The sequence below is a fragment of the Mus caroli genome, chromosome 2, assembly GCF_900094665.2.
Source record: "Mus caroli chromosome 2, CAROLI_EIJ_v1.1, whole genome shotgun sequence".
Taxonomy (NCBI): Eukaryota; Metazoa; Chordata; class Mammalia; order Rodentia; family Muridae; genus Mus; species Mus caroli.
The window spans coordinates 31,337,342-31,346,792 of NC_034571.1; the positions used below are offsets into that span (position 1 = coordinate 31,337,342).

General features: G+C 48.3%; 1 protein-coding gene across 5 annotated transcripts in view; it reads right to left on the minus strand.

Moving 5' to 3' along the window:
* LOC110289655 (N-acetyllactosaminide alpha-1,3-galactosyltransferase) overlaps positions 1-8,957 on the minus strand; it is a 67,850-nt gene extending 58,893 nt beyond the window's left edge. For 2 of the 5 annotated variants that reach the window (XM_021155950.1, XM_021155949.1), the window contains exon 1: positions 7,742-7,995. The gene's annotated coding sequence lies outside the window, so the exon portion shown is untranslated. Of the gene's footprint in view, positions 1-7,741; positions 7,996-8,904 lie in introns of those variants that run through there. The other 3 variants (XM_029474554.1, XM_029474550.1, XM_029474551.1) reach the window with 2 other exon arrangements.
* Between the last annotated feature and the right edge of the window lie 494 nt (positions 8,958-9,451).

Sequence of the window (9,451 nt, forward strand, 5' to 3'; positions counted from 1 at the left end):
AAAGAAAGAAAGAAAGAAAGAAAGAAAAGAAAAAGAAAAAAGGAAAAAGAAAAAAGAAAAATGAGACCTAATCTGTAAATCAAAACAGAGACATCCAGACTACACCTCTCATAACTGGCCCTTCTTTTCTTGAATGCTATAAAAGGAAACCCTTAGGCCTTAGAATACTCACATGTCCTGGTATCCCTTCCCCCCAGCTCCATCCATGTTTTATTTTTATACATGTGCATGGGGGGAGGGACTGTGCACATAAGCACAGGTCTCCAAGGAGGCCAGAAAAGGGTAGTGGATCTCTGGAGCTAGAGCTATAGGCAGTTTGTGAAGCTGTGTGAGCTGTGGGTGTGTGAGCTGCTCAGGTCCTCTGCAAGAGCAGCAAGAACTGTTAACAGCTGAGCCATCTCTCCAGATGCCTCCCACCACTCCACCCCTCCCCCACTGTCAATCCTACCTCCAGAAAGTTATCTTGGTTCTTTTGTAAATCTATCAACTCTTTGTAGGTTTTCTTGTTAATCTGTATTGTTTTTAACAGGGTCTCTTGATGCAACCCTGGCTGACCTGGAGCACACAATGATCAGTCTATCTCTGTCTCCCAAGCACTGGGGTTAAAGGTGTATACCACCATGACAAGCAAAGGGGTTTTGATATTTTGTTTTGCTTGTGGGTTTTTTTTTTTTTTGGCTTTATTTATTTTTGAGACAAGCTCTTTCTAGGTAGCCCTGTCTATCCTGGAACTTACCATACAGACCAGAGTGGCCTCCAACTCACAGAGATCCACTTGTGAACCCTCATTTTCACTTTTTTGGGTAAGAGTTGTCAAGGACCTGAAAAATCACTCAGCCTAGATCCTGACCACCAGTAACAAATACTCAACCACCATGGTCCTGTCCTTTCCTAACCACAACCCACAGTGGACCTGCACATCACCAGCACCACACAAAGTGGGCCTGCACATCACCAGCACTACCCACAGTGGGCCTGCACATCACCAGCACCACACAAAGTGGGCCTGCACATCACCAGCACTACCCACAGTGGGCCTGCATATCACCAGCACCACCCACAGTGGGCCTGCATATCACCAGCACAATCCACAGTGGGCCTGCACATCACCAGCACAATCCACAGTGGGCCTGCATATCACCAGCACAATCCACAGTGGGCCTGTACATCACCATCTTATGTTATATCTTGTCCTACTCATGCCCTGACCTTCAAAACCTAAAATTCAATGGGCAAAAGCCAAGGCAGCAAGGCAGTGACAGTGTCAGACAGTCACTCAAACGGAAAAATAAAATCAGCCATCAGTATGGAATATTGTGGCCAACAGTCAGGCCAGGGAGATGGCTCCATGGGTTAAATGTATGCAGTACAAGCATAAAGAGTGAAGTTTAAAGCCAGGCACAGTCATGTGTGCCCAGAACCCTAGTGCTGGGGGACGGTTAGCGGTAGGAGCGGATCCCAGGGGCTTACGGCCAGTCAGTCTAGCTAAGGTGGGGACCCTGTCCCCACAAAAGTAGGTGGAGAGTGACAGAGAGGAAGACACCTGACATCCTCCTCTGGACTTGATGCATGCAAGAATAGAGCACGCACACACACAAATCCCACCAACTCTAGTACACACACACACACACACACACACACACACATATGGGCATATCTCAACAACTCCAGTTCTGCTATGGGAGTAATTTCACTCCTGGATGAGCACCAACTTTCTTTTTTTTTTTTTTTTTTGGTTTTTCGAGACAGGGTTTCTCTGTGTAGCCCTGGCTGTCCTGGAGCTCACTTTGTAGACCAGGCTGGCCTCGAACTCAGAAATCCGCCTGCCTCTGCCTCCCGAGTGCTGGGATTAAAGGCGTGCGCCACCACGCCCGGCTTCTTTTTTTTTTTTTTTAAAGATTTATTTATTTATTATATGTAAGTACACTGTAGCTGTCTTCAGACACTCCAGAAGAGGGCGCCAGATCTCATTACGGATGGTTGTGAGCCACCATGTGGTTGCTGGGATTTGAACTCTGGACCTTTGGAAGAGCAGTCGGGTGCTCTTACCCACTGAGCCATCTCACCAGCCCGAGCACCAACTTTCTAAAAGGCTTTAGCAAGAATGTTTGCATGCTAGCCCCAAACCCTGGAAGGGACTAACCTGGCCATTAATGAGAGAAGAGATAAGCAAATGGCTTAACAATAGAACAATCGAATTACTCATAAGCACACTACAATTGAATCTTAACTCATTGTGCGAGTGAAATAAACTAGATATGCCTTATTTTACTTACATGAAGTCCAGGATCAGGCAAAAGAAAAAGCAAAAAACAAAAAACATGAGTGGGCAACAAAGCCAGGAAATGGCGGCATTGTGGAGGGAGGGCGGGGCAGTGAGGGAGAAAATGTGTATTTTCTAGGGTGATAACTTTTTTAAGATGTATTATTTTTAATGAGGTGTGTGTGTGTGTCTATATGGGGTGTGTGCACAAGCATGCGGGTACCCTCAGAGGGGAGGAAGGTATCAGATCCCTGGAGCCGGAGTCACAAGCGTTTATGAGCCACCTGACTTGAGTGCTAGGAATATAAACTCGGGTCCTCAGAAGAGCAGAACACGTGCTTTAACATCGGAGCAATCTCTCTAGGCCTGAAGAAAATATTTTATCTCATTTTGGGTAGTTGTTCACACGGGTACTGACAACTGCAGAAGCCATACAGCTGGGGATGTAGCTCAGTTAGCAGCGTCCTTTCTTAGCCCACACAGTCCTGGATTCGATCCTCAGAGCTACACAGTGTCTGTCATCCAGCGCTCCATGGAGGCAGGAAGTCAGAGATCCAAGACCATCCTTAACTACATATAATCTAGGCCAGCTTGGGTTAAGTGAGACCCTGTCTCAAAAAACTTAAAATAAATAAAGGTCATTGCTTCTATTTCGTTGCCTGATCACTTTCCTGAGTTCTAATATAAAAAGTCTATCTAACTGCCCCTTTTCTGTGTTTTAGTGAGGGTTTCTACTGCTATACTGAAATGCCATTACCAAAATAGTTCATCACTGGAGGAATCAGGGCAGGAATCTGCAGGCAAGAGCTGATGCAGAGGCCATGGGTGGTGGTGGTGGTGGTGGTAGGGGGGTGCTGCTTACTGACTGTTCTCCAAGACTTGCTCAACCTGCTTTCTTAAAGAACCCAGAACCACCAGCCCAGGGATGGCACCACCCACCATGGGCTGGACCCTCCCTCATTGATCACTAATTGAGAAAATGCCTTACAGCTGGATCTCATGGAGGCATTTCCTCAAGGGAATCTCCTTTCTCTGTGATAACTCCAGCTTGTGTTAAGTTGACACAGAAACCCAGCAGTAGACCCTCCTCTGTCCTTCCTTTGGAAGTGTGTTCGGTGTGACCCTGTCTGAATCAGTGTTTCTCTGCTGACACCCCCACCCCCCCACCCCGCCTCCCGCACTGCCGCTTGCAGATCCCCAATGCAGAGCCTACCTTGGACCTCATGGCAAAAGGCCTGACTTTCCCCCACTTAGCCAGCTCCTTCCAGCCCTAACAAGATTTATGCCTTGCCTGCCCTGTTGTTTTTCTTGCAATTTTTCATAAAATGAGTTTCCTGTGGAACCTGTGTCTAAGTTCTTTTAACAGCAAGATGAAGACCCTGCAAAAGAGACCGTGTCTGTCATCTACAGGAGAGTCATAAACAAGGACAAAACGGACGGCCAGACACTGAGGCTCGGGGAGGGAGGTTCCTGATGGTGGCCCATGCATGCCTGCCTACCCTTTGGCTCTTCTCTCAATTTGATCTCCAGGCTTTCTTTTCTGTCCCTATGGGTTTTAGGGCCTTTGCTTTGGTAGTGGCTGGCATTTATTGGAGAGGGAATATATCAAGAACACCAGTGATTTCTTTAGGTCTTGAAACACTTTACCTAATGTACCAACTGGGTCCTAAAGGGAATAGAGATTCCTCTAGACCCATAAGCCTCCAACACATTTGTGCCTAGGATAAAAGGCTCTCCTAGAAGTGCATGCTCCAGCCACAGTTCACAGGCTCCCTAGCCTTCCTCCTCCTTGATCGCTGATTCACTCATCAAATGTGCTCTCTATGATAAGCACAAACTTGATCCTGAAGAATTAAAAAAGAAAAAAGTGGATTTGGCCCTGCACAGTGTCCCTAGGGTTTACTTCAACTCATTAGAGTTACCAATCACTGGTAATTGAAGCTTTCAGATCATAGGGTGGTACATGCCTCTAATCCCAGCACTCAGAGGCAAGTGGATCTCTGTGAGTTCCAGACCAGCCTGGTCAACAGAATGAGTTCCAGAACAGCCAGGGCTACACAGTGAAATTCTGTCCTGAAAAAATAAAGTAGAAAGAAAGAAAGGGAGGGAAAAAAATGCTTTATGATCAAAATAAATAAATAATGATTAAAATATGTACATCCTCCTGCTGCGGGATCTGTCTGCCTTATAAAAGGTATAAGTGATCAAATGTGCCCTATGTCCAAGCCTCTCTTCAGGACTGTCCTAAGTAACCTTCCGGGGGAAGGGGGTGGGCGGGGGGAGTAGTCAACCAACCTTGGACCAGAGCCCATGAAGATCCAGGGACTAAAAGAATAGCCCTTATTTTGGTCCCTACCTGAGTCAACCAGACTGCAAGGGATGATTGGACACTTACCAGAGGGTCCTGAAAGTTCTTGCAAGTTACCTGTCCTCTAGATTAGAGGAGCCATGGAGAGACAGATCTATTATACATTCTGAAAAGAAGATGGTCAACACAGCTTTCCCTGACCATAAACAAAACACTGTGCATCCCAATAATCCTGCTAAGTGCTTTGTCAGTTTTACACAAACCCACAAAAATCAGATTTAGTCCACAGGAAGACAGTGTCCGGATTTCTGTGGCAGAAGTGAGTTCTGTCTGCTATGATCTTGGTAATGATCCCGTTCACCCCAGGGGCTACGCTACCATATCTCCTGTCTTTTTACAACAGATCCACCCTCTGACTTTCTTCTCTCTGGCTCCCCAGGGGTTACCTCAAGGGCCTGAAAGTCAGCAAGTGTGGAGATGCTGAGCCCTCCTCTGCCTCCATTTCAGATGCAAGTACCCAGATCCACCAGGCACTCATGTCCTAAATGTTAGGTCTCAACTCTTCAGGAGCAAATATTAGGTAGCTAGACAGGCATTAATGAGCTTGTAAGCCACTGAAGATGGACCTCTCCCATAGATGGGGAGGTCTGGGCACTTTTCTGAGGCCCATTAAGGGAGAGCTCCTTTCTTAGAGTCATAGAATGGAATCTAAGTCATATCTATGGCCTTGGGAGACATAACATCCTTTCCCCACCCCATCTTTCCCCTCTTCCTCCTCCAGAGATAGGGTTTCTCTGTGTAACAACGCTGGCTGTCCTGGAACTTACTTTGTAGACCAGGATTGTCTCAAACTCAGAGAACCACCTGTTTCTGCTTCCCAAGTACTGGGACTAAAGGTGTGCACCACTATGCACAACTTCACTCTAATCAGTCCCAAAGATTATAATAATAACACACTATTGTCCTCTCCCTTAAAATTAGAGAACCCAAGGCCAGTCTGCCCTACAAAGCAAGTCCCTATCTCAAAACATCACAAGGGCTAGAGGATATTGCTCAGTGATAGAATATCAGGAGCTTACAGTATAACTCAGTGGATTACAACAACCCAACTGGGTATTTAAAGGTCCTGGGTTCAGGTGTCTATATCAATGAACTCCACCCCTTCCCCAGACACACAACTCAAGACTTGTGTAACATTCTCTTTCTGGACTAAAATATTCAGTACTTCAGAGGAGTTCCTTAAACAGAGAGGTAAGCAACAACAACAACAAAAACAAAAAACAGATCCAGGAAGTCCCTGAAACTGACCAGATTCACTAGGCCCCTCCCTATAAGAGCAAGCAATAAAAACTGAGAGTTCCTCTCAGACTGACGGAAGCTGAGCTGCCAAGAAGACTCTGAGAGCAGAGCAGCTGCCTGGAAGAAGCAGAAACCAGCTGGGCTGCCTCGACCAGGCTTGGGTCAGTTACTTGGGAAGGACACTCTCTAACTGTTGAGTTATCTGAAGGCTATGCTCCAGGTTCCCAGCTTTTGTGACCTGTCACCTGTCCTTTGATGATACAGCTCTCCATGAGTCATGTGTACTTCTGTAAGTAACCCCTCACCCATATTCCCATAAATAACACCAATAAAGCTCTGTGGTCCGCCAAGTTGGATTTTGGTGGTATCCGTATTTTGGTCTGCCCTGGACTCACTATCCAGGTGAGTAGACAGGTGTGCTGCATCCCCTGGCAAAGTTTTGTCACACAAGACCTCAGCCACTTCTCAGAAAATGACCAGCCTAGACCAAACACAAGGACTGTCCATCTAAAAACCTTCCAACTCATTAAAACCAAGAATGTTTACGGTTTATGTATTTTAGTGTACGTAAATTAGAGTGTAATTAAAAATTAGTAATAACTTGTAAAGACCCCTGATTATTTATCAGACTTGTAAAGACTCCTGATTATTTATCAGAAAGCATATTCACTTCAAAAATAATATTTATACCTGAACTGCACCTGTTGAAATAAATGCTCAGCCCCACCTACTGCCTCTTCCCTTCCACTCTCCCCAGCCCTTCCCCACTCCCCCCTCGACCCCCCAGAGCCATGCCATCTGTTCCTTAGTCGTTTTCTTGCCATGGTGGGAAATGCTGAATAGAAAGTGAGCAACCAGGTAGTGGTGGCACACGTCTTTAATCCCAGCACTTGGGAGACAGAGGCAGGCAAATTTCTGAGTTCGAGGCCAACCTGGTCTGCAGAGTGAGTTCCAGGACAGCCAGGGCTACACAGAGAAACCCTGTCTCAAAACAAAACAACAAAAAAAAAAAAACCCAAAAAACAAAAAACACACTCCAAACAAACAAACAAACAAACAAACAGGAAGCTCACAAGCCTTAGAGGCTGGCTGGAGTGCATTCCAACCTCAGATTCAATCTAATCCCTGAGCACCCATAAACCAGTGACTTGGCTTCTCCCAACTTTGATTTCCTTCTCTATAAATCCACCCAACAGTGCCAAGCTTATCCTGTTAGGCTGGGGAACCTGAGAGACCCATGTACACTAAAAGTCTCACCAAGACCCAGAAGGAATTAAAACCAGCCCCTGGCTCAGAAGTGTCAGAAACCGGGCAAATGGCTGCTCAGAGTCAGTATGGCCAGTGCAAGGCGGCCAGTCCTGCTCTGTAACTCAGAATGCTTCCGGTAAAGTTCAGCCACAGGGGGCCATTGACAGTAATCAATTGATCTCCCGCCTTCTGATCTCAGCCATTCCACTGAAAACTGGCCCTAATCACAGGGAATGAGGACAGGAGGCCTCCCTAAAATATCCTCTTGGGGCGTTCCTAACACAGAAAGTAGAAATAAACGAATCGGTTCTATGTAATAAGATCGGAGGAGCAGGAGCCAGGGTCTCCAGGTACCCCTCCTAGGCCATTTGGGGCCTGCGCCAATACTCAAAGTCTCTGGAACCAGGTAATCCCAAGTGAAGTGTTCAGCCCTGCATTTAGTCACCAGACACCTGTTACTTGCAAAAGATAGCTTGGACCTGCACGCGGCTCCCATCAGGAAGAAGCAACTACTCCCAAAAATAACTGTAAGGAAGCACTGTCAAAGACAGAGACTCCCGTAGTCCTGATGCCCCAACCCCTGGACAACCCGAGCCATGGTGAGCCCCCTCGCCTTTGCCTACCCAGAGCCTGAGAGCGCGAGGTCTTCAGCAGAATTGGTACTTCTCATTCCAAGAAGAGTCTACAAGGAAGGTATTAGCCAGCTAAGAAAAGGCAGGGCTAGGGCTCCACCCAGAATTTCCAGCCTCCTGAGACACACCTATCTACCTCCGGGCGAATGAAAGAGGCAGGCAGATCTGTTCTGGGGCCGATAGTGGCCTAGACAAGCAAAACCACAAAAATAAGAGTCCCTGGGGTCCTTCCTGGGGGAGGAGCTAGTGGCGCTGACATCCCCGCCCTCCTAGCCTCTTCCTGGCCCCCGCAGCAAGGAAGACAGCAGTCTCTCCAGTCTCTGTTCTCCCTCCTCCGCGCCCCCCCAACATTATTTCCCGCTTTGCTGTTTCTTGGATGATTTTCAAGAGTTTGTGCAATCGCATATGTATGAAAATGCCATAATGAAACACAGTACTTTGCATGCAAAATAAATATAAAATAATAAAACGTGTGTGTGTGTGTGTGTGTGTGTGTTTTGTTGAGAGGTTCCCCTGCCATCTTCAAACACTTGATGGTGTCTCCTTGCAGTGGGAACGAGGTGGTTTGAAAAGTTGTGACGAAATTACCTCCCATCACCCAACACAGCAAAGTTAGTGCCTGAGACTTTGCCCAGGCTTGATTTTGGCTTGGTCCTTCCTTCACTGTTAGGAGTCTGTCTCTCAAATTCGAGTGTCTCTCACTTTGCCCCTACCTGCACCCCTTTCCCATCTTGTCCGGAAGAAGAGCCAACCCGCCTTGTCCTGACTACAGCAGGAAAAGACACCTCCTGCTTTCTACACTCACTGGTTAGTACCGGTGGTCCCACGACCTGATCTGCCCTGCTCTGCCCTGCCCTGCCCTGCCCTGCCCTGTGCTGCCCTGCCCTGCCCTGTGCTGCCCTGAATATCAGCTATTCGGATAGCGAGGAAAGGTGGCGGGAGACCCCAGTAAGCAAACAGATGCAGCGACACTGTTCAGGGTGGGACAGAGCCTAGAGTTCAGAAGTGGATACAGAGGAAATGATCGAGTGACCAGGACAAAAGCAAGGACCGTAGTAGGGCTGGGCCGGAATAGCGGCGCTCCCGCTCACCCACACCTCCTCCCCACTGAAGCCCTCGCGTGGCTTCAGTGTCAGACGCCCGGCGGGACCCACCTGATTCGCAGAAGCAGGCAGGGTGTGAGCTGTCTGCTGCACTGGGGACAGGACCACGCGGGCGGGCGGGCGGGCGGCGCCCTTCGCTGTAGGAGACCCGGCCGCTGCTCCGTCCGGGTGTGTCGGGCGTGGTGCGCGCCTCTGGCCCCTGCAGAGCTCGGCGGCCTAGGGCGCGGGCAAGTGGCGTGCGCCGACCGGGGAGTGGGAGCCTAGAGAGTCCACCCCCACCCTCCACCCCCAACACAACGTCCGGCGTGATGCACGTGTGATGCATTGGGTGTCCCTTCACTTTACCCCTACCTGCACCTCTTTCCCATCTGTGGGAGGAGTGATGTTTCATCTCCACTCAGGCAGAAAAAAAACTGAAACCAGAAAAAAAAAAAAAAAACCAACAACAATAACCAAAAAACGCTCACGGCCGGTTGTGTCTTTTGACCTGCCCGTGGTGATAGGGGTTGCAGAGGAGGAACTGGGGGGAGGGGGGCGGGGTACTGGGTGATGGGGTGGGGGAACCGACACCCTATGCAATGAGGAAAGATCTCCTGGA